This window comes from Pipra filicauda, unplaced genomic scaffold (assembly GCF_003945595.2).
Source record: "Pipra filicauda isolate LSUMZ 115617 unplaced genomic scaffold, ASM394559v2 scaffold160_size1671714_pilon, whole genome shotgun sequence".
Lineage (NCBI taxonomy): Eukaryota > Metazoa > Chordata > Aves > Passeriformes > Pipridae > Pipra > Pipra filicauda.
The window spans coordinates 1,428,715-1,448,816 of NW_024104107.1; the positions used below are offsets into that span (position 1 = coordinate 1,428,715).

At 46.1% G+C, this 20,102-nt stretch overlaps 1 non-coding gene across 1 annotated transcript; it reads left to right on the plus strand.

Annotated features, from left to right (window-relative positions):
* Positions 1-11,962: 11,962 nt before the first annotated feature.
* On the plus strand, positions 11,963-12,077 carry LOC113982244. The gene has a single exon (XR_003538700.1). It is a non-coding gene; the product is annotated as a U5 spliceosomal RNA (small nuclear RNA).
* Positions 12,078-20,102: the final 8,025 nt, after the last annotated feature.

Consider the following 20,102-nt stretch of genomic DNA (forward strand, 5'->3'; position numbering starts at 1 on the left):
CTAGCTGCTGTTGTCATCCCATATTTCCAGGTTTCATTCATAAAATAATAAAATAATTTAGGCTGGAAGGGACTCCCAGAGGTCATCTAGGCCAAGCTCAAAGGGGGAGAGGATTTTTCCAGAAAAGCAAATGTTGTTTTTGAGACCCTTCTGCATCCACACACTCTGCGTGTTCAATTTTAGTGCCACAATTGGTCCAGCGCAGACACTTAATTATAGGGTGGTGTCCTCTGTCCTGCTGGCAGTAATGGGATCAATATTAGGTAGCTGTGCATCCTTACAATACCATCCCTATGGAATGGTCTCCTTGGTTAACTTGGGCTAACAGGCTTTTTAATTTGATTTCTTGCAAAGTACAGCCAAGGTCACAATCCCATTTCCCTCCGGGAAGTCAGGAGTGACTTGCAGCCCACTCAGAATGATTTTGGCCATCACCAGCAGAAGGCCATGGACTTCACACTTCTGCTGGAGAAGAACTCAGGATGGTGAGCAACCTCAGCGTGGTGAACACTGCAGTGACAAATATTTTGCATAATGTTTTTGCCTTTACTATTAATGATGGTCTTCTGTGCTAGTCTGGACTGTGAGTGTCACTATTAGTGTAACTAGGCTGATAATAAGTATTATATTTTGATCCAACGGTTAATACTGTAATGAAGCTAAAAATAAGAGGTTTTTTCCTACAGGCATAATGTATCCTTTTAGTTGGGAACAAGATTTTGAGGGTCACGAAATGGAGGGGCCCTGAACCTGCAGAGCCACCTGTCTGTGATCAACCACTTTCTCTTTTTTATCTAAATGACAAGCAAATACAAACCACAGTCTTCTTGCCAGCTCCTCATTGCAATCCTCTCCAAAACTGGCCTGCTATTTTCCAGAAAGCTCAAGCAGAGCTGGGTGCAATGTTTGCAGGTTTGTGTCCTTTAAAATAAAAATCCTGTGATTAGGGGAGAAAAATGCAGTGGGAAAGATTGGATCAAGATACCCTGCTCATTAAAGTCAGGAAATGGTCTAGCTGAAAGGTCTCAACTCTCAGTCCAAAAATAAAAAGCACTTTTACATCTCTCCTTTATTTCTCCCTTCAATTCTGCTGCTGCAGAGTCATCTTGGCAAACCTTAAAAATGCTGCAGGTCCCCCAGGTTTATTGGAATTCCCTGTTACAAATATATCTGAGCTGAGGATTTCGTGTGCTGGGTGCTGAAACCTCTCAGCTAGAGCTGGAGCTCTCAGACAGCAGAAATTTGCTTTCAGGTCTCAGCTTTTGAAAGCAGAAGGACTTTTTTGAAGGAAGAGGCCTCACAGCTGGTTGAGGGGGATTTAAAGTAAAAAAAAAAAAAATACATTTTTGTGAAGGTAGTTGAACACTGGAGCAGGTTATTCAGAGGGGCTGTGGAGTGTCCATGTAGGGAGATACTCAAAACCCAACCAGCAACTTGTTCTACCTGCCTTGAGTGAATGGTTGGACAAGGCTTTAAGTGAAAGAGAGAAAGTTTAGGTTGGATATCAGGAAGAAATTGTTCCCTGTGAAGGTGGTGAGGCCCTGGCACAGGTTGCCCAGAGAAAGTGTGGCTGCCTCATCCCTGGAAGTGTCCAAGGCCAGGTTGGAGCAACCTGGGATAGTGGAAGGTGTCCCTGCCCATGGCAGGGGGGTGGAACTGGATGATCTTTAACATCTTTCAACCCAAACCGTTCTGTGAGTCTGTGTTTCTATGATGGAAAACTAGAGTTTTATCCCAAACTGAAATAATCCATAGAGCCAGATGGGTGACAGCAGGAAAGCAGCTGTGCAGGAATTATCAGACCATTGGTATTCTCGTGGTGTCCAGAAATCAGAGCCATCCAACAGAATCTCAGGAAGTAGCCTCTGGAAGCAGGAGGGATCTCCCAGTGAGGGAGTTGCTTTGATGTTAACTCGTCCTTTGACACATCTCTGAATTCCTACCACCTGAGACCTACACAGCCACACTTCAAACACCTTCCCAGCTGGAAATAAGCTGAAAACCAGTAGATCTTTTCCATGAATAAAAGCACTTTTCTGAATACAGCTGGGGTAAGCACTTGGGAGGATGAAGAAGTTCTCAAAAAAAACACAACAACAGTGCAGTGCCAACATCAGTAAAAATGAGGATAAATAGACTGGGAATTGGTTTAGGGTGGGAATTAGAAAAAAAACCCTCCTCATCTCCTGTAGATCAGCCTCCATCCAGAACCAATGTGGACAAGAAACAGAAGTATAAAGGTGTATCCTAATCCCTTCATATGATGGAGTGAATGTGATGGTGAGAGAATGACCTGATGCCATGGTCTCTCCTAGGCCAGATTACAAGGACTGTTTTGGGAAAATGTAGAAATTATCTCATTTCTGCACGAGAAACTCCAACCCTCCAGTGAATAAAAGCTGTGACTTGGCCTCCAAGTACTCCTGAAGCTGTAGATAGATTTTTTTCCCGGGAGAAGGTCACTTCACCTGGCAGGAGAAAGGCAGAGTTGCTTTTACAGAGGCCGTAAACCCAAGTGTCTGCAGACCTTCCCCCTGCTTGCTGTCCACGTGACTGTGAAGGCTGATACGGCAGCTCAGACTTCATGTTCTTAGAAATATAATTTGACCTTTACAAAAATCTGTAACATCAGGAATTTAACATGCTCAAGAGCAAACAGATGGGAGGAACCTCCCTTTAATGCCTTCCGCAGCAACACTGTAATTTCATAACTCTTGCTGTCGTGAAGATCATCCCTTTTCACGTCAAAAGAAGCCTGATCTGGGGGAGAAAAAAGGGAAATCTGAGCTTGTATTCCTACTTTCCCAATATTGGCATACAAAGAGGAGATAAATACTGTGAACCTAATTTTAGAAGACTGGTGGGTGCCCTTAAGAAGGACAGATATTTATGATGACGTGTAAGAACACGATGGCTGGCAAGACACGTGGGTTCCTTCCTTCCCACCTCCAGTGACCGCTCCGTGCTGACTTTGCACTCTTCCACCTGATTTGCACACTTCATTCTGGAAGGGGCAGTTTTCTCCTTGGAAATTCCCCTCTCTCTCTTTCTCCATTGACACTAGAAAGCCCTTGGAAGACCAGCTTAGACCTGTAAGGTGGTTGAAGCTCCACATTGATTCCAAGCCTGCGCAACACCCCCAGGACCACAGAGAAGTGGAGAACTGAGTAGCATCCCTGCTGGCTGCTCCCATCCAGGACCCCCCAGACACTGGGCTCAGCTTCCTCAAGGATGCCTAGAACCTGTCTGTCACCACAGGTGGGAACACATGAGCTCACAGCCACCCCTTGAGGCTAAATCCTGAGATTGTCAGGAATTACTCAACACCCTTTAGCAGGGAGGTGCCCAAGCAGCTGCTGTGTGCAGCACAGCTTTATCCTGCAGCTTCCTCCTGTGCCTGGCAGCAGCAATAAAAGCTGAGCTCATTTTGTCCTCCTCTAGGCATGGACTTTGGGAATCTGCTAGGAGATCCCACTGCTCCTTCAGCATCCATCTGGCTCCCACTCAGTCTGAGGGATAACTCAGCCATTCTACTCTTATCACTTCACTGATTTACTGGAGGTCTCTGGTGTAGGTATGGAAATGCCAGATCCCAAGTACCTCCTCTTGGAGATGCAGACAGAAAACCTCAGACCCTTCACCACCATGCTCAGCAGCCAAGGCAGTGCAAGGTGGTTTATTCTTCCTGGCTGGCTGGGAAATGCACACCAGCAATATTTCTACAACTGGAGACGGCTGGAGCCTTCAGATCTCACAATTACAGACAAGACAAAAATGTATTATCTTAGAAAAAAAAACGGCACCAAGGGAAGCTCTGTGTGTGTGGTTAAACTATATCTAAATTTCAATCTCCTTCATCTAATACAAAGAAAACAAGTTTCAGAGCAAGGTGGAAGGCAGGAGGTGGGGAGGAGGGAAGGTGTCAGTAGACCAGTCTCTCAGCAGAGAGCAGGCTTCTCTGCTTCTGCCTAATTGATTAATTCCTTCTTAGCAGAGTCATCTGTTTGATGTGCTTTTCCATGAAAGCAGTTCAGAAAGTTCATGGGAGTTAATCCTGAAGATGGCTGGAGCTGCAGAGCCAAGCATCTGATTAAAGGACGAGGAGATCGCTCGCAGCTTAGCTGCTTTCAAAGTTGTTCCCAAAGTCTTTGCTAACCTTCATATTTCAAAGTTCATTTCTTGGCATCGGGGAATTTAAAGGGGAAGGTTGCTTTTTAGCAGTAGCATTATTATTGCAATCAAAAAAAAGGAAGGGGAATAAATTCAGAGGAAGGCCACACGCAAAGTCACATGTGCACCAGCGAAAAGAAGGAGATGAAAAGACGCAGAGGCAAACGCAGACACAGAGGCTCCAGTTTCACAGCCCATTCTAAACAGCTTGCTCTGAATTCAGCACATGCACCCCCCACTCGGAGATAAAGGCAGGGCCATTACATGTGTCACTGCTACCTGCCCGTACCCAAGGACTTGGATTAACAAATAGCACAGGAGTGTTTTCTCTGCGGGGGTTTCCATTTACTGCAGCTTCCAGCAGAGCTTGCCCATCAGCATGGAAAGGGGAGCCAGCGCTCCCAGGGAGACAGAGCTCGGGTGTGCCGGTGCTGAGTGATGTAATGAGGTGACTGAAACCCTCTGCTGATGCCGGGCGAGGCTGTAATGATGAGGGACGACGTGGGAGAATTGCAGGGGGAACGTCAGGCTGCTGAGTGATTCCATGACTAAAGAGCGGCTGAAATCCAGAGGAAATAAGTGCAGGGTGGCACACAGGGGTGGAAAACAAGCAATCCGAACTTTGCATCCAGTGATGAGCTTTGAATGGGCTGTTACTCACTCGGGAATGAGTTGGTGTTTATAAGTAGCTCTATGAATATGTCACCTCGGCGCTCAGTGGTGGTGACAAAAAGCAAATTGAATGTTAAGAATTAATAGGGAAGGAATAGAGATCAAAATAGAAATCATTATTACAGCCCTCAGTAAATTCAATGCGTGTCTGCTTCTTGAACGTTTTGAGTGGCTCTGGTGTTCCCCCCACAGACAGGAAGCAGCAGAACCGGGAAAGATACTTAGAAGGGCAATAAAGTGATCAAAGGTAGAGAACAATGAAGTACTTCAGGAATATTTCATCTGAATAAGAGATGACAGCAGCAGAGTATGATAATGGTCGATCAGATTATGAGTGGCATGAAGAGGATGAAAGAGAGCAACTGTTTTTTGTTTCTTTGAAAAGACAAAAAAGGGTGCTTGAGATGATAGCAGGTCACAACAAAGGGCTTCCTTCACACGCTGTGCAGATAATCTGCAGCTAATCCCCCCTTGCCAAGGGATCCTGCAAGTGCTGAAAGTTTACCTGATCTGAAAATGTTAAACAATTTAATGGGGAAAAAAAAAAAAGCTTCACGGAATTCCTAGTAAATACAAAGATACCTCAGGGATATTTATGACTCTGCCTTCTAGAGGCTGCAAAAATACAGGCATTACTCAGTGCTTGGTCTTATACTCTTCCCTACACTGGTAGACCTAGAATGTGACCCACCATGGATGTCATCAGTGCTTGGTTTCCTGTCTTTCCCAAAGGATGGATCCTCTCCTGGGCACACTCGTCCCCGCTCTCCCAGTCATAAGAATCATCCTCCAAAGATGTCCATCCTCCTACCAGCACAAATTTCTTGGGATTCTCCAGCACATCCCCTTCTAAACTGTTCCACAGGACAACTTACCCAGTGCTCTTTTTTCATTTCCTTGTAGCTGTGTCCCTTGTGTTCCTGAAGGAACCTCGAAGCTCATTGAAAAATGGAGAATTTCCTCACTGAAAGGGTCGTCAGGCATTAGGACAAGATTCCCAGGGAGTGATGGAATCACCATCCCAGGAAGTGTTCAACAAATGCGTAGATGTGCTTTTTAGGGACATGGTTTAGTGATGGATTTGGTAATAATGGGTTAATAGTGGGACTTGATGATCTTAGAGGGCTTTTCCAACCCAAACTATTCTATGAATCAGTGGTTAAGGACTTGGAATTTATAGTGGCTTCTAGGAGGGCAACTCTCTGGAATCTTTTCTGCATCAGCTTCAAGACTCCTGGAGAGGTTTTTGCACACTAATTCTTCACATTTCCTGAATTCTGTTCTCCAGGATTTGAACTCCTAGAAATTTTCTCAAGTTCTTAGAGGTTTGATGATGAATCAAACCTCACTACCCTGCAGTTGTGTTGTGCAGTCTGATGTTGCCTTTCAGAATTAGGGTCAGATCAGGAGAAAGGAAGGATTTAACACTGCAAAAGAATATTTAAAATGCCATAATTCAGCCCTACAAGGGACCATGTGAGTCATCAGGAGCAGAGTCACAGTGCAAAGGGAACGAGACCTTCACTGCTGCCTTTTCTGTATGACCTTGTCCATGGCACAGCACCTCCTTGGGCTTCAGCTTCCCTGCATTTCCTGTTTACAGGGAATCTGTCTCTCTTTCAGGAGAGTTGAGAAAAAAGATGCCCCAAACTGATAATGCCACTACCATTTTTGCTTGAGAATGGCTCCTGTCCACACACATCAAATGCAAAATTAATAATACCCACAAGGACAGTCATTAAAGTTTCAGTCCAGACTCCTTAAAAAACTTTGCAGCTTGGTCCTACCAGGAGATCAGTGGAAAACAGAGGTTTTTTGACAATCCACAACACCAGCATCTGGTGGGTGATGGGTCTGAAAAGAGATTTGTTTGGTCTCTGTGGGGTGGGGTCAAAAAGGGTGGGATCTGGATCACGGAAGGAGAAACCCCGAGGGACACAGAGGAGCAGAACACACCCCTCGTGGCACTGGTGGGTGTGTGAAGGTTGGTTATGCAGCAGGAGGAGGCACTACTGGCAGACCTTCAGCTCCTGGACCAGGCATTCATGTGGAAAGGAACACTCAGGAGCCAACCTTATTTATGCCCTGAGACTTTAAAGTCCTTGTGGTCTTGGGTGACACCCCAGAGCTGTGATCTCCAACCCCAGGCGGATGTTCTCGGAGAGCTGGAAACAGCTGGAGACTGTTTTTTGTGCTGGTGTAAAAGGTATTGAGATCCTTCTGAAACGTGGCAGTAGGAGAAGTGCAGATGCAACCAGGTTTGTTGAGGATTTGTAACTCCTTTAGAGTAAAATCAATAACAAGGGATGACAGGTTTCAGAAGGAAAAAACCCTTTGAATGGGACTGGTCAAGAGTGGACCAAAAGGACATAGTACATCTGGCCTATGGCATCTATTTTGGGAGAAAGAACCCAAAATAAATGTTCTAAAAGTATGAACATTTCTCTATTGACTTTAAATGTGACCAGGAATGAATGTTTCATATCCCTTCCCTTCCTTTCCCTTCCCTTCCCAAACCTTCCCTTCCCTTTTCATCTAGGGAAAAAACTCAGCAGCTTCTTATGGGATATCAGTGAGCTGGTTTAAGGAAACACAGGCAGGTGGAAGATTCAGAGATACTCCACTGCCCTCCAGCAGCAAAAATAATCAGTGGGAATCTTGTCTGCTCTGGACAGAGCTGAACACTTTTGTTGGTGAGGCAGAAGAGCTTGAGGCAGACTAGAAATGCCAGAGCTCGAGTCCCCAAGTCCAGCTGGGTCATGGAATGACTGTGGACAGGTCTTTGTCTTAGTCCTACAAGTTCCCTGGCTTGTTCCCCCTCTCTCCATCTCACATGGAGCGTTGGCCGAGGCAGAGGTTAATTTTTGTGATTTTTGAAGATTGGGGATTCACCTTGTCCATTTGCAAGCCAAGATGCCTCTGGCATCACTTTTCCCTACAGCCCTGCAGGACTGAGGAGGGACCACAGGCACCTGAGAGGCTGCACCACCCAGGCTGGTGCCAAAAGCATCTCAGGAACATGTGGGTTGGGTGGGAAGGCAGAACAGATGGTTGTGGATGCTGTGTTTAGAAACACGGGACAGGGAGGTGCGGGAGGATTCGATAACTTTAAGGTCGTGCATCCAGTGGAAATTCAACCCATGTGTCCTGCATGACAGTCCACTAGACCTGGCTTTTCTTCTTACAGCCCTTGGCTGGAGAGCAGCACAAGCTGGGGTTGGACACAGGAATTTGGAAGTAAGAGCCTGTGGTTCATGCAGTTGACAGGTGGACCAGTCACACAGAGTTATCATCTGTGGGGAAAATAACTCTGCCCAAAGGGCTCAAGATGAGTCAGACTAAGGATGCTGTAATTGGATAAAAATACCTGTGCTTTCTTGCAGTTCAGCTAATCCACACCAACAGTTCAGTGGGATTTACTTCCCTATGACAACAAGAGCACAGACTCATGGGATTTTAGGGCAAAAATGCACCAGGTACATCTTTAACAAAAGACGATTTAAGTGAAATCTCTTGGCTGCCTTTGTCCTCTGCTCCACTCAAATTGACTTTCACCCATTTGGGCTTAGGAGAAGAATTAATTTGGGGAGTGAATATGCAGCAGGTTGCTCTTCTCTGGGCAGATACCTGTCTCCAAGCAGGCAGCAGGGGGGCTGAGGTCAGCAGAGGCAGCTGAATTTTCATTAGGAACAGATCCTTTTATCACGGTTTACAGCTCCGGACACAGAAATCAGGAAGGACATCGGGCTGCTGCTTTTAACCTTTGTTGTGTCTTTATTCAGTGTGTGACATCATCCTATTGATGAAGGTCAGGTTGATCTCAGGTCTTTTCTGACTCATTGAATATTAGGGATGGCTGGAGGCAGGCGAAGCCGGTGATTTGATGTGACAGGTCAGGAGGGAGCACACCAGCAGTGCAGCAGGACACGGGCTGCAGGAAGGGGTGATGCCATGATCCATTGTGACAAGAGGAGAGCTGAATGGATGGACCAACAGCCTGGAATGAACCCAGCAAGGGCAGGATAGAAAGAGGCAAAACCCTGAAAACCCTTTGGTCTGTGTCCACTCCCACATCAATGGGACAAATCCGGAATGACCTTCTTTAGCTGCCGATGGGATCACAGATTTACTGTGTGAGATCTTGTGACATCATGAACCAAGACTCTTCCTTAAAGTACATCTCATTTTGCCCCCTCCCATGGGCAGGGACACCTTCCACTAGCCCAGGTTGCTCCAAGCCCCGTCCAACCTGGACTTGAACACTTCCAGGGATCCAGGGGCAGCCACAGCTTCCCTGGGCAACCTGTGCCAGGGCTTCCCCACTCTCACTCACAGTAGAGCATTTCTTCCTAATATCTACCCTAAACCTACCTTATTTCAGTATAAAGCCATTAATCCTCTGTCTAAAGATGCAGGGCACTTGTGAACTGCAGTCCAGGCTGGATCCAGGATGTGGCCATCAGAGCAGGAGAGGAGCAGGAGCAAGGACTCTGCTCTGCAGGCCCGTGGCCATGGAAAAGAGAGGCAGGAGGCAGGACCTGTGGTATCCACCACTCCACTGCTTGGCCAACCTGGAACTTGCATTTAGCAAATGCAAGTTTTTAAACCTGCATTTAAAAGATGCCAGGTTTGCTCCCAGGTGATTTTTCCTGGCCCTTCCTCCAAAGGTCTGTTTCTCATGCATTCAGCATCTGAGTATTTTGAGAAATTCCTGTTCCTCCAGGCTCAGGAAGGCAGGGACAGCTGGGAGTTATTTCCTTTCAGCCCTCTTGCCTTCCCATCCTGGGAAATTTTGTGCCAGCTGTGGTCACCTGTTTGATTTCTCTTTCAGTGGCTGCCTTCCTCCACAAATTAATTTTGATTATTTAAGCTTGTCTTGCCTGGCAGGGAGGGATCTCTTAGTGGTGTGAGTTTGAAGAACTCACTCTCTATATCTTTCTCTTTTTCCCCTGCACCGAGTCTAATTTTGTGGTTCCCTGCCTTGCCCAAAAATAACCTTCAGCCCCAATTCTGAACTGTCATATTCATTACATCCCAGCTGTCTGCAGACAGGGCTTATCACTTGCAATCCACTCAGTTACACTTGTGATTAAAACTGATTGCAAATGTGATCCTGGCTGCTCAGCCTGGAAATTGGGAACGTCTTCATAATTTCTGACAGCGGACCATGAAGCCTTGGATGAGCCTGGCAGGGCTGCAGAGCCAGGACAAGACCTTTGCAGGTCGGTGGGAGTGGGAGGAGAATATTCATCTGTAAGAAAGAGAGAGGAGATGGTGATTTGGGAGGAAAAAAAACATGTACAAGAGATGAGGATGAAGATCCCCAAGTTGAAACCTGAAAAGGCAGGGGGTGAAAACTAAGCTCAGCTCTTGACTGCCAGGACCATCTCCAGGGATAGGTGATGGAGGCAGTTGTGTAGCAGAGAAAACCAGACCACACAAGCCTTCACTCAGTTTTGGGCACCAGTAACTCATGGAATCAGTGTAGATGTTCCTGGGAAAACAACTGTTGTTCTTCTTCCCAAAAACAGTAGCAGCATGTCGTAGTCTCCAGGACTCTTCTGTACCTACTTCTACTCCAGCCTGTTCCCTTTGCAAACCTGGAGCCATTTGTCCCCTGTTTGATCGGAGTAGGGCTGCAAAATTATGCTTTGCAAGAGTGATGGAGCCTTGAATGTGATCAGACAGTTTGTACCTCGCTCCAAACCTGAAAAGGGCTCCACCATCTTTCTGTTGGCCTGAATTTCACAGCTTGATTTCACAGATTTATGTACCTAAAATTACCTACAGAGTTTACATTTATTTAATCTTTGCTTTATATCACAACCCACTTGTTTTCTCCATTGAGGGTCCAGTGTCTTGTGTTGAACTAAAGCCTGATTTCCAGAGTTTGTTCCGAAGAGACTAAAAAATCCACCATTTTCTTTGGGAGCCCTTTCCAGCATGTTAAATCCTCTCCCTGATTCACCTCAGTCTTTATTCCCTCCAGCCTGACTTGAGTTATACTTCGCTCCCTCTCTGAAGGGAGTCTCCCAACATCTCCAAAGGAGGTGTCTCTCCAGCTTCCTTGTTATGAACTGAACAGGGTGTTTTTTGACATATCTCCTGGTCAGAGATTGTCTTCCAGACTTTTGAGTCATTTTTATTGCCCTCCTCTGATGTCTCTCCAAGCATTGGATGTTCCCTTGCAGGCACAGACATCAGAACCGGGTGGCCCCAATTCCTCCATACCCAGATGTAAAATGACTTGCCTTGTCTAACTCAACATGCCCCTGTTTGTGCATCCAAAAGCTGAATTAACTCTTCTGATGGATTTAGGGCATTGCTTTAAGACCTTTCTTCAAATAATTGGACTGGCCTGGCTGTCTTGGAGTTGCTGCTTTCCAGCACAGGCTCTCTCCCTCCTGCCCGTTCTCCAAGGGGTTTTTTGCCTATAAAAGGAAACCTTTGCAGAGAGCTACATCTGTGCCCTGTGATCATCTCACTCCAGGCATGGAGCTGATGTGCTCCATGTGCCAGGAGCCCCGTCACAAACATTGTCCTGTAGTGAGCACAGACACAAAAAATAGTCTTTTTTTTTTTTTTTTTTGCTGCAGATTCCCTCTTTCCCTGTATCAGCAGAAGGATCTCAAAGTATTGAGATCCCTGGAAGTGTGCAAGGGCAGGTTGGATGGAACTTAGAGCAACATGGTCTAGAGGAAGGTGTCCCTGCCCATGACGTGGGTTGGAATGAGGTGATCTTTAAAGCCCCTTCCAGCCCGAGCCATTCTGTGAGTCTGTGTTTGTTGGTTATAAATCAGAGCTTGGCCGAGTCAGCCCATGTCATTCATGTGTAAAAACACATTTTCCTGATGCTCCTGCAGAGCTTATTTTCTAAGCCTCATTAGTATTCGTGGTAATTTGCATACCCAGGGTGCACCGCGGGGCGGGAGGTGCAATACTGGTAGTAATTCTCATTTTTTTCGTGAGAAAACTGGGATCAGAACATGTATCTTAGTAATTTTAGTGATGAAGAGTCCGGCTGGAGTGGCAAAAGGTTGAATTTGGGGTTCCTCCGGGGTCGCCATGTGCTATAGAGGGACAGCCACGGGATGGTGTGTATGTGGAATGCATCAAAATTATGCTCGGGTTTCTCTTCATATCGTATAAATCTTTCGCCTTTTACTAAAGATTTCCGTGGAGGGGAACAAGTATGAGTGTAAAGTAATTTTTTGAGGCTTCACAGGAGTGAAGCTGCCCTTTTGCAGTGAAAAAACAGAAAAAAGTTTAGAAACATCTGTAATGACTTAAGGAATAAACAGGACAGAGGTTCCTGTTAAGGATTTTGGGGATATATGAGAGGTGGATCACTGGAATTCTCTGCATCCAGGTCTGGGGTCTTCAGCACAGGAAAGATGTGGAGCTGCTGGAGTGGGACCAGAGGAGGCCATGGAGATGCTCCCAGGGCTGGAGCCCCTCTGCTCTGGAGCCAGGCTAGGAGAGCTGGGAATGTTCCCCTGGAGAAGAGAAGGCTCCAGGGAGAGCTGAGAGCCCCTTGCAGGGCCTAAAGGGGCTCCAGGAGAGCTGGAGAGGGACTGGGGACAAGGGATGGAGGGACAGGACAAGGGGGAATGGGTTTAACTGAAAGAGAGTAGGTTTTGATGAGATGCTGGAAGGAATTCTTGCTTTTGAGGGTGGGGAGGCCCTGGCCCAGGTTGCCCAGAGAAGCTGTGGCTGCCCCTGGATCCCTGGAAGTGTCCAAGGCCAGGCTGGATGGGGCTTGGAGCAACTTGGTCTAGTGGAAGGTGTCCCTGCCCATGGCAGCTGGTTGGAATTGGATGATCTTTAAGGTTCCATCCCACCCAAAACATTTCATGATTCTATTCTTATCTCTAAAACAGGCCCTGGTGCCAAGGCAAAGAAATAGCTCCTCCTAGAGGGATGTACCTCCAAAATTATGGGTAGGACTTACCAAGCTAAGTTGTGTGTTCACCATAGTGGCACTTTTCTTAAAGTATATCCCAGTGTTTGGGACCATTTTCATCATAATTAATTTTTAAGGTTAGAAAAAGAAGACTGTACACCATTCACCCCAACCTCCCCTTTAAGAAACTGGTTTCCTGCCTTTATTCTTTTGCTTGCCTTCATTTCCTGCCTTCATTTCTCCTCCTTTTCAAAGAAGCAACATTTTCTGTGTGCAAGTGAGACCCAAGGTGATAAGTTTTCACTCCTAGGAAAAAACCTCCTTCTCTGGCTGAAGTGGCATCTGTGTAACAGCACAGGGAAATGTTATTATTTGTCCTGAACAGCCCAGAGTCAGCCCCTGCTTCAGCACAGGCTGCACTAATTGGGACACTAAGCAGAGCACTGCATTTATTTGGATTAATGAAGAACCAGAGAGAAGTGTCCCAGGTGGGAAGTGTCCAGGGCACACCACAGACCCTGCCACGAGATGCCTGGCTCTCAAGGCCCTGGCTTGAAGTGTGTGGCTGCCAACAAATCATTGCTGTCATCTTGGCCGTGGTACAAACACCACAGACATCCGATCTTTTCCTTTGGCTCCTGCCCTGGAAGTCCCTCCTGTCATCATGTCACTGGGAGTGCAGTCACTCTCTAGATCATTCTCCACAATTTTGTGGCTGTGGTGAATTTGCTGCTCTGGAGACTCTAAACTCACCTTGAAGACCCGTGTGGACTTCCTGGGTAGGTGAAGAAGGCTGGAGGGAAGATGCCTGGTTTTACAGACTGTTAGAAATGAAAATAAACTCCGTGGCATCGAATCTGTGGGAGGAGGATGATTGTTCTCTGCAAAGACACAGTTTGGAGGGACAGAACATTTCCACATCTGCTGTGGGATCTGCAAACAGTCCCTATATGGGAAACACTCATAGCCACTCATCCCTCCTATGAGTAGAACAAAAATGAGGGGAGTTTGCACCATCAGGCTCACATGTTCCTTTTATGACTTAGGCCTGCAGATTCAGCCTGATGCCCAAAGCAGCCCCCTGCTTTTAAACAGAAAATGACAAAACTTACAAAAAATAAGGGGCACAGGTTCCACTACAGGATGCCTGGGACGTTGAGTTTCAGTGCCTCAGCCAAAATTAACATTCAACTTGCAACCAGGAGGCTGCAAGTGACAGCAGCAGCTTTGAAGGTCACCTCGCCTCCAAGTAAATAAATAAATAGTAAATAAGAAAGCAGGCAGCAATGAATAAAGAAGGCAAAGCCAGAGGCATTCCACTGGCTTGGACTTGGTTTTTTTTTTTATTATTTCTTCTCTGCTCTCTTCACTTTCATTTCCCAAAGGTCGCTGCTAATGAGACCCCTCTGATTGCTCATGCACAGTGCACACCCTGCCAGGCTGCCTGTTCCAGAGCCCCTGATACCAATTCAGAGCCTAAGCTGGGAGCAAAACCGTGTCATCTCCACAGCTGATTACTTTAATGAGACTTTTCTAGCAGTACCAGGCCACGACAGGTGGGAGGATCTGCTGCAAACACTGTGTTTATCTCTTAGAGCAGAATCTGTGCCCTTCTTGCTGAAGAGAAGTCATGGTGCCAGGTGTTTGTTTTCCGTGCTCCTCTCGGCCATGCCTAATGAGATCCTGGCTCTGCAAGCTCAGAGTTGAGTTTTTCCAACAGTTTTTCCAGCTTGGCCACATGGCCAGGGAAGAGACAGTCTGAAATCACGCCAAAGCTATTTCTGATTGTGTTTGTGCCATGCCGGACCCATCTGCTGGATCTGGAGAGGTGCTCACAGAAGGAGGTGTGGGAGGTAGAGTCCTTTCTTCTTGAGCAGAGCATCCAATGTCAAGTGGGGATTCTGCCTTACCTTTCGAAGTGCCCAGTCTCCTGGACATCCCTCCTGCACGTGTGCTCCAGGGCTCCCTTCCAGGATGAGCCAGCAGCTCTCTGCAGGCTGAAATCTGGGCGAGCTGACAGGACCATTTCCCAGGGATGCTCTCCAGAGAGACGCGGTGCACACGCTGCACTAATTGAGCCCAGTGCTGTCCCAACAGACCATACTCACGCTGAGAAGTTTCTGTCACACTCCAGCTCACAAAACACATACTCTGGCATCAAATTTTGAAAATAACACATGGTTGGGCAGGACAAAACCCTGTCGTTTTACCAGGCCTAAATATTTTGTCACTGTCACCGGCTACTCCCACACATAGTCCAGCAGAAGTCAGAGCTGGATAATGGGAAAACTTTTTATCTTCCTAAAGGAAAATGCCCTTGGAACACGCTCATATTCCCTGAACACACAGATCTTGTCCTTCTTGGTCTGCCCACTCATGTCACTGACACTGTCACTTTGAGATGAGACCAAACAATCCATTTACAGTAGAAGAGGCTGAGGACACTCACTCAACATCTCACCCTGCTGCTGTTCACCTCACCTGTTTGTGTTGGATAGATTTATATATAACATTAAATATATAAAAATATATATGTTAATATTTTAGATATTATATATATTTACATAAATACATATTAAAATGTAGATGTCTCCTTAGGGAAAACTGGAGTAACCACGAGTCCCATCATAAGACACTATAACTTCAAGAAGCAATGAATCCTCTGAAATAAGGCACCCCTAAGGGAATGAGGAACAGTGGGGACAGGCAAAAGACCTTGTAGACACTAAGAATAATGAAAACTGAGCTTTGGTATTAAGGAAATACAGTCTGATGGTGTTTCCTGTTACAGCTCAATGCAACAGCTCCTTCCTGTCATGACCAAAGGTTTCCCAGAGAATCTGTGGCTGCCCCATCCCTGGAAGTGTTCAAGGTCAGGTTGGATGGGGTTTGGAGCAACCTGGGCTAGTGGAAGGTGTCCCTGCCCATGGGAGGGGGTAGGAACTGGATGATCTTTAAGGTTCCTTCCAATTCAAGCCTTTCCATGAGTCTGTGATTCCTGGAGGAACACGGCCTGTCTGTCATGCTGAACACACCCAGCTGAGGGGTGATTTCAGCATCACCTTCCACAGACCCCCTCCCTCACTTCCACACTCTCCTCCCCTTGTGCCAGAAAACAATTTCTAATTCTTCATTGGACAAAGGCTCCAGGTTTCCAGGGATTTATATGTGAAACATTCCTGTTCATCTCAGGCTTGGATGAGCCATCAAAATGTTCATCAGGGATCTGCCTACAGATATGACCAGCACGCTTCCCAGAGAATTTGTGGCTGCCCCCATCCCTGGAACTGTCCAAGGCCAGGTTGGACAGGGCTTGGAGCAACCTGGGATAGTGGAATGTGTCCCTGCCCGTGGCAGAGGGGTTGGAATGAGATGATCTTTAAGGTCCCTTCCAACCCAAACCATTCCATGATAACAAACCCTCACCCCATGACTTAATATGTGTGATGTCAAATATTGGGAGCAAGGAAGCTGAATCATCTGTGAACAGCTCACCTCATGGACTCATCCATTACCTCAGACTGATCCATCCCCTCAGACTGATCCATCCCCTCAGCTCCTTCCGAGCACTGCAGGAAGATGTTCCAACCAGGAGCGTTGTGACTTCCAGCTTTTCCAACAGTCCAGGAAGGACAATGTGGACCCCAACATAAGTGACAACCCACTGAAGCTCTCCATCCCCTCACCTGCAAGTCTGATGGGGTGGCTCCAGTCCTGGTCCTCCCTACATGCTGGCATGTGTCTGTCTCCCAAAACTGGCAGGAATCATCTCCACAGAAGGTGGAAAGTGGCTGGCAGAAGACCAGGTGATCTTCTCCTTATTTCCTCACCATTGACTCTTCCCCAATCAACCAACATGCTGATAATTGTTACCCCTTGGGCCAGACATGAGTAATCAGCCATCTTCTTCTTCCTTTCTTATTTTATTTTTTTTTTAAGAGCAGCTGGGAAATGCCTTTCTCTCGTTCAGTAGAGTTTGAAAGCTCCTCCATCTGGACAATCTAATTCCCGACGTAAATACAGGGAAAGGAGGGAAGAGAAGAATGGTGTCCCAAGGGAGCCCCTCCACATCCTGCTGTCTCTGCCTGAGGTGACTTTCTCCCCCTTCCCTCATTGTCCTGGCCTTTAGGAACAGAGCCAGTCCCCCTGCTGAAGGGGAACTGAAGAGGTGGCTGTAAATTGAAATTAGCATTTAGCTCAAGGAGTACAAAGCAATGATTAATGGCTTTTTAATGCTCCACCGTTCCACACTCAGAGCACTTTGTTTTAATGGCAGGGGATGGAGAATAAAAAGTGTGTGTATGTGGGAACAGAGCTTTGCACACACGGATCTTTCTCACTCTCAGTAATTTTCACCATTAAGGAGAGACAATCTAACACTCTTTAGCTCAGAATTACATAGAAAAGCCTGATATCTCATCTAGTGCATCACAACTAAAAATGGAACAGAATGGAACAGAACAAAGTCATTAAAAGAAATGTCTTCCAACCAGCAGTTACGAGATAATTGTTTTTCTGCTTTGGGTTTAATTATAACGTGGACCAATTGATTAATTAAAGAAGTTTCTGTAACCTCCTCCACCCTTGCCCTGAGGAAGGTTCCAGTTAGACTTGCTGAATGATAATTCTTTGTCTTTCAGACTGTTTAAGAATTATGGCTTTTTCAGGGCCATCTCCACGGGTACCAGTGGCAGCTGTTCATCATCTCCTGTCTTGACATGTGCCAATAGTTATCCACGTCACTTGGCCTCCTGAACACTCAGAAAAGCCATGCATTTGCCAGGCCTTCTTAAACAACCCTTTTTCTCTTGTTTTTTTTTTTAATTAAAAATCATCTTCTTTAAGCGTTTTCAAATAATTTCTGTCCAAAGCCACGGTCATACCAGGTTAAGGATGAAGTTCATCAAATGTGGCTGCAGCCAATATCTAATCAAATGCTGGGATTTGTGGCAGAGTTGCTCAAGGCCAAACTGGATGAAATTGTGATCAAGTGAGATAGTTATTAGTAAGTGAGATAGTTATTAATGATAGTTATTAATGGTCCCCTCAGCTCTTGGAGTAGCTGCTCCACCTGCTGTTGTGTGTCTGCAGAGTAGACCTTTCCTCATGATCCAGTCTGGATTACTTTATAGTCTAGAGAAAAAAAACCCAAACCAGGTGCTTCAGGACCTTAAAGATCATCTCGTTCCAACCCCCTGCCCTGGGCAGGGACACCTTCCACTAGACCAGGTTGCTCATGACCTTGTCTTCTAAAACAGAAAACTGGAATAACTCAGGTGAATGTTTCCCTTGAAGCAGCTTTTCCCCCTTGGGAAAAAAAGAGTTGGATGACAAGTTCAGATGGAGATGTCCACTTGTAGATCCCTGCAATTAGCTGGGACGAGCTCTATCCTTCCAATCAGGCTGATCACACAACCTTTGGGTTTATGAACTAGTTAAAAACATTTCTGCTCAATATTTCTCTTCAAAGTGAAACAGGTCCCTATATTACCCTATGAATAAATCCCAACTAAAGGAATAATCTGCATCCAACAGGAGGCTGTCAGAAAGAGAGCAGAAATACAACAACATCAAACTTGGCAAGGGGCTCCTCCAGGAAACCAAAGCATTTTGTATTTTATAGCTCCCACCACATCGAACCCACTGAGGTTTCTTTTTTATTCTGCAGGAACAAATGCTGGGAGATTTATACCTGGGAATATCACTTGACACAAGTTGAATAGTGGGTATAATTATGTATAAAAGCTCCCCTGTTACAGAAAAAAAAATAAAATAAATGTAATCATCTGGTTTGTGGGTTTAAAAAAAGGAAAACAAAGGGAGTATATTCCATAGTCAGCCAGAGGAGATGTTTGCTGGTATTGCTATTGATTAGTAACTATGGCAAAGCCCTAAAAAGCACTAATATGAGTTTAATACAAGGAGTAATTGAATGATCTCATTGCAGGATGGATGATCCAGAGCAGGATTCATCCTGCTGATGTTCAAATCTTTGATCCCTTCTGCTCTCCATATAAACATCTACTGGCAAAAACTCCTTCCCAGGCCCTCCCTGCAGCTGGGAACCTTGAAGGCACAGCTTGGAGCAGTGCAGAGGTCCAGCTGGTCTTTCTGGAAATGAGGTTCTCCTGGAGCATCCCGTGTTGTTCTGGATGGCAGAATATCCACAGCACTGCTCCAATCTCAGCTGGGAAAGCTGACAACACTGGGAACTCTACCAAGCATGAGAATAGCAACCATGACGCTGTGACGGGTAACAAATGCGGGGAAAAATCCAAGGGAGGTAAATCACCAGCCCATGTATCCCATAAAACCAATGGTGCAGGAATTTTTGAAACCATACTTCACCGCAGACTATTTCCCTATTGTATTTTCTATTTCCCTACAAAAGCAGAGGATTTTTGGGATCCACCTGTGGACTTTTCAGGGCTTTAACACCCTGACAAACATTTGAAGAGATCTTGGGCTTCTCCTTGGGAAAACTGGCAAAGCAGAAAGACACATTTCCTGAGTGATGTTATTTTCATGGCTGTGTTGCTGATGACACCAGAAGCGGTTTGCAAACAACAGGAAAACTTGTTGCAGGATAAGAGGCTCATCAGGGGTTTGATGAAGCCTGAAAACACATCCCCTCTCCCAGCACACAATGGTGTTGTGCTGGAATGGGAGCTCAGGAATCGCTGGCAAGCTCTAAGGACAGTTTATCTCTGCCTGAGCTGTTACCAAAGCTTTGGGTCTTTGGATAACTTTATAAATCCCTCACTCTTTAAGGAGAGATGGGGAAGGCACACGTGCCAAATCCCTGATGCTTTCTCTCCGTCTCATCCCATATATATTGACACCACTCATTCACATGCATCCATAGAGATGATCCTCACAACCAGAGAAGATTTTCCCATGTAAAAATGGGAAGTGCTCCAAGGAGACCTGGGAGGCACAGGATGGATTACGAGTCTGAAGACCTCTGGATGTTTTGGAAGAGGCACCACTTGTCAAGGTGGAACAGTTTTCATTTCTGTGTGAGCTGAATTCTTCCCGAATGCTTTTCCATCTCTAATTTTCCTGTAAGTGTTGGCTGTACTTCCCACATTTTTTATGCACAGAAATGACACCAGTTACAGTATATCAGTATATGGAGAGTGCTGAGACCATGGAATCATAGAATCATGGAATGGTTTGTGTTAGAAGGGACCTAAAAATCATCTAGTTCCAGTGCCCTGCCATGGGCAGGGACACCTTCCTCTCTCCCAGGTTGCTCCAAGCCCCATCCAGCCTGGCCTTGGACACTTCCAGGAATCCAGGGGCAGCCACAGCTTCTCTGGGCAACCTGTGCCAGGGCCTCCCCACCCTCACAGCA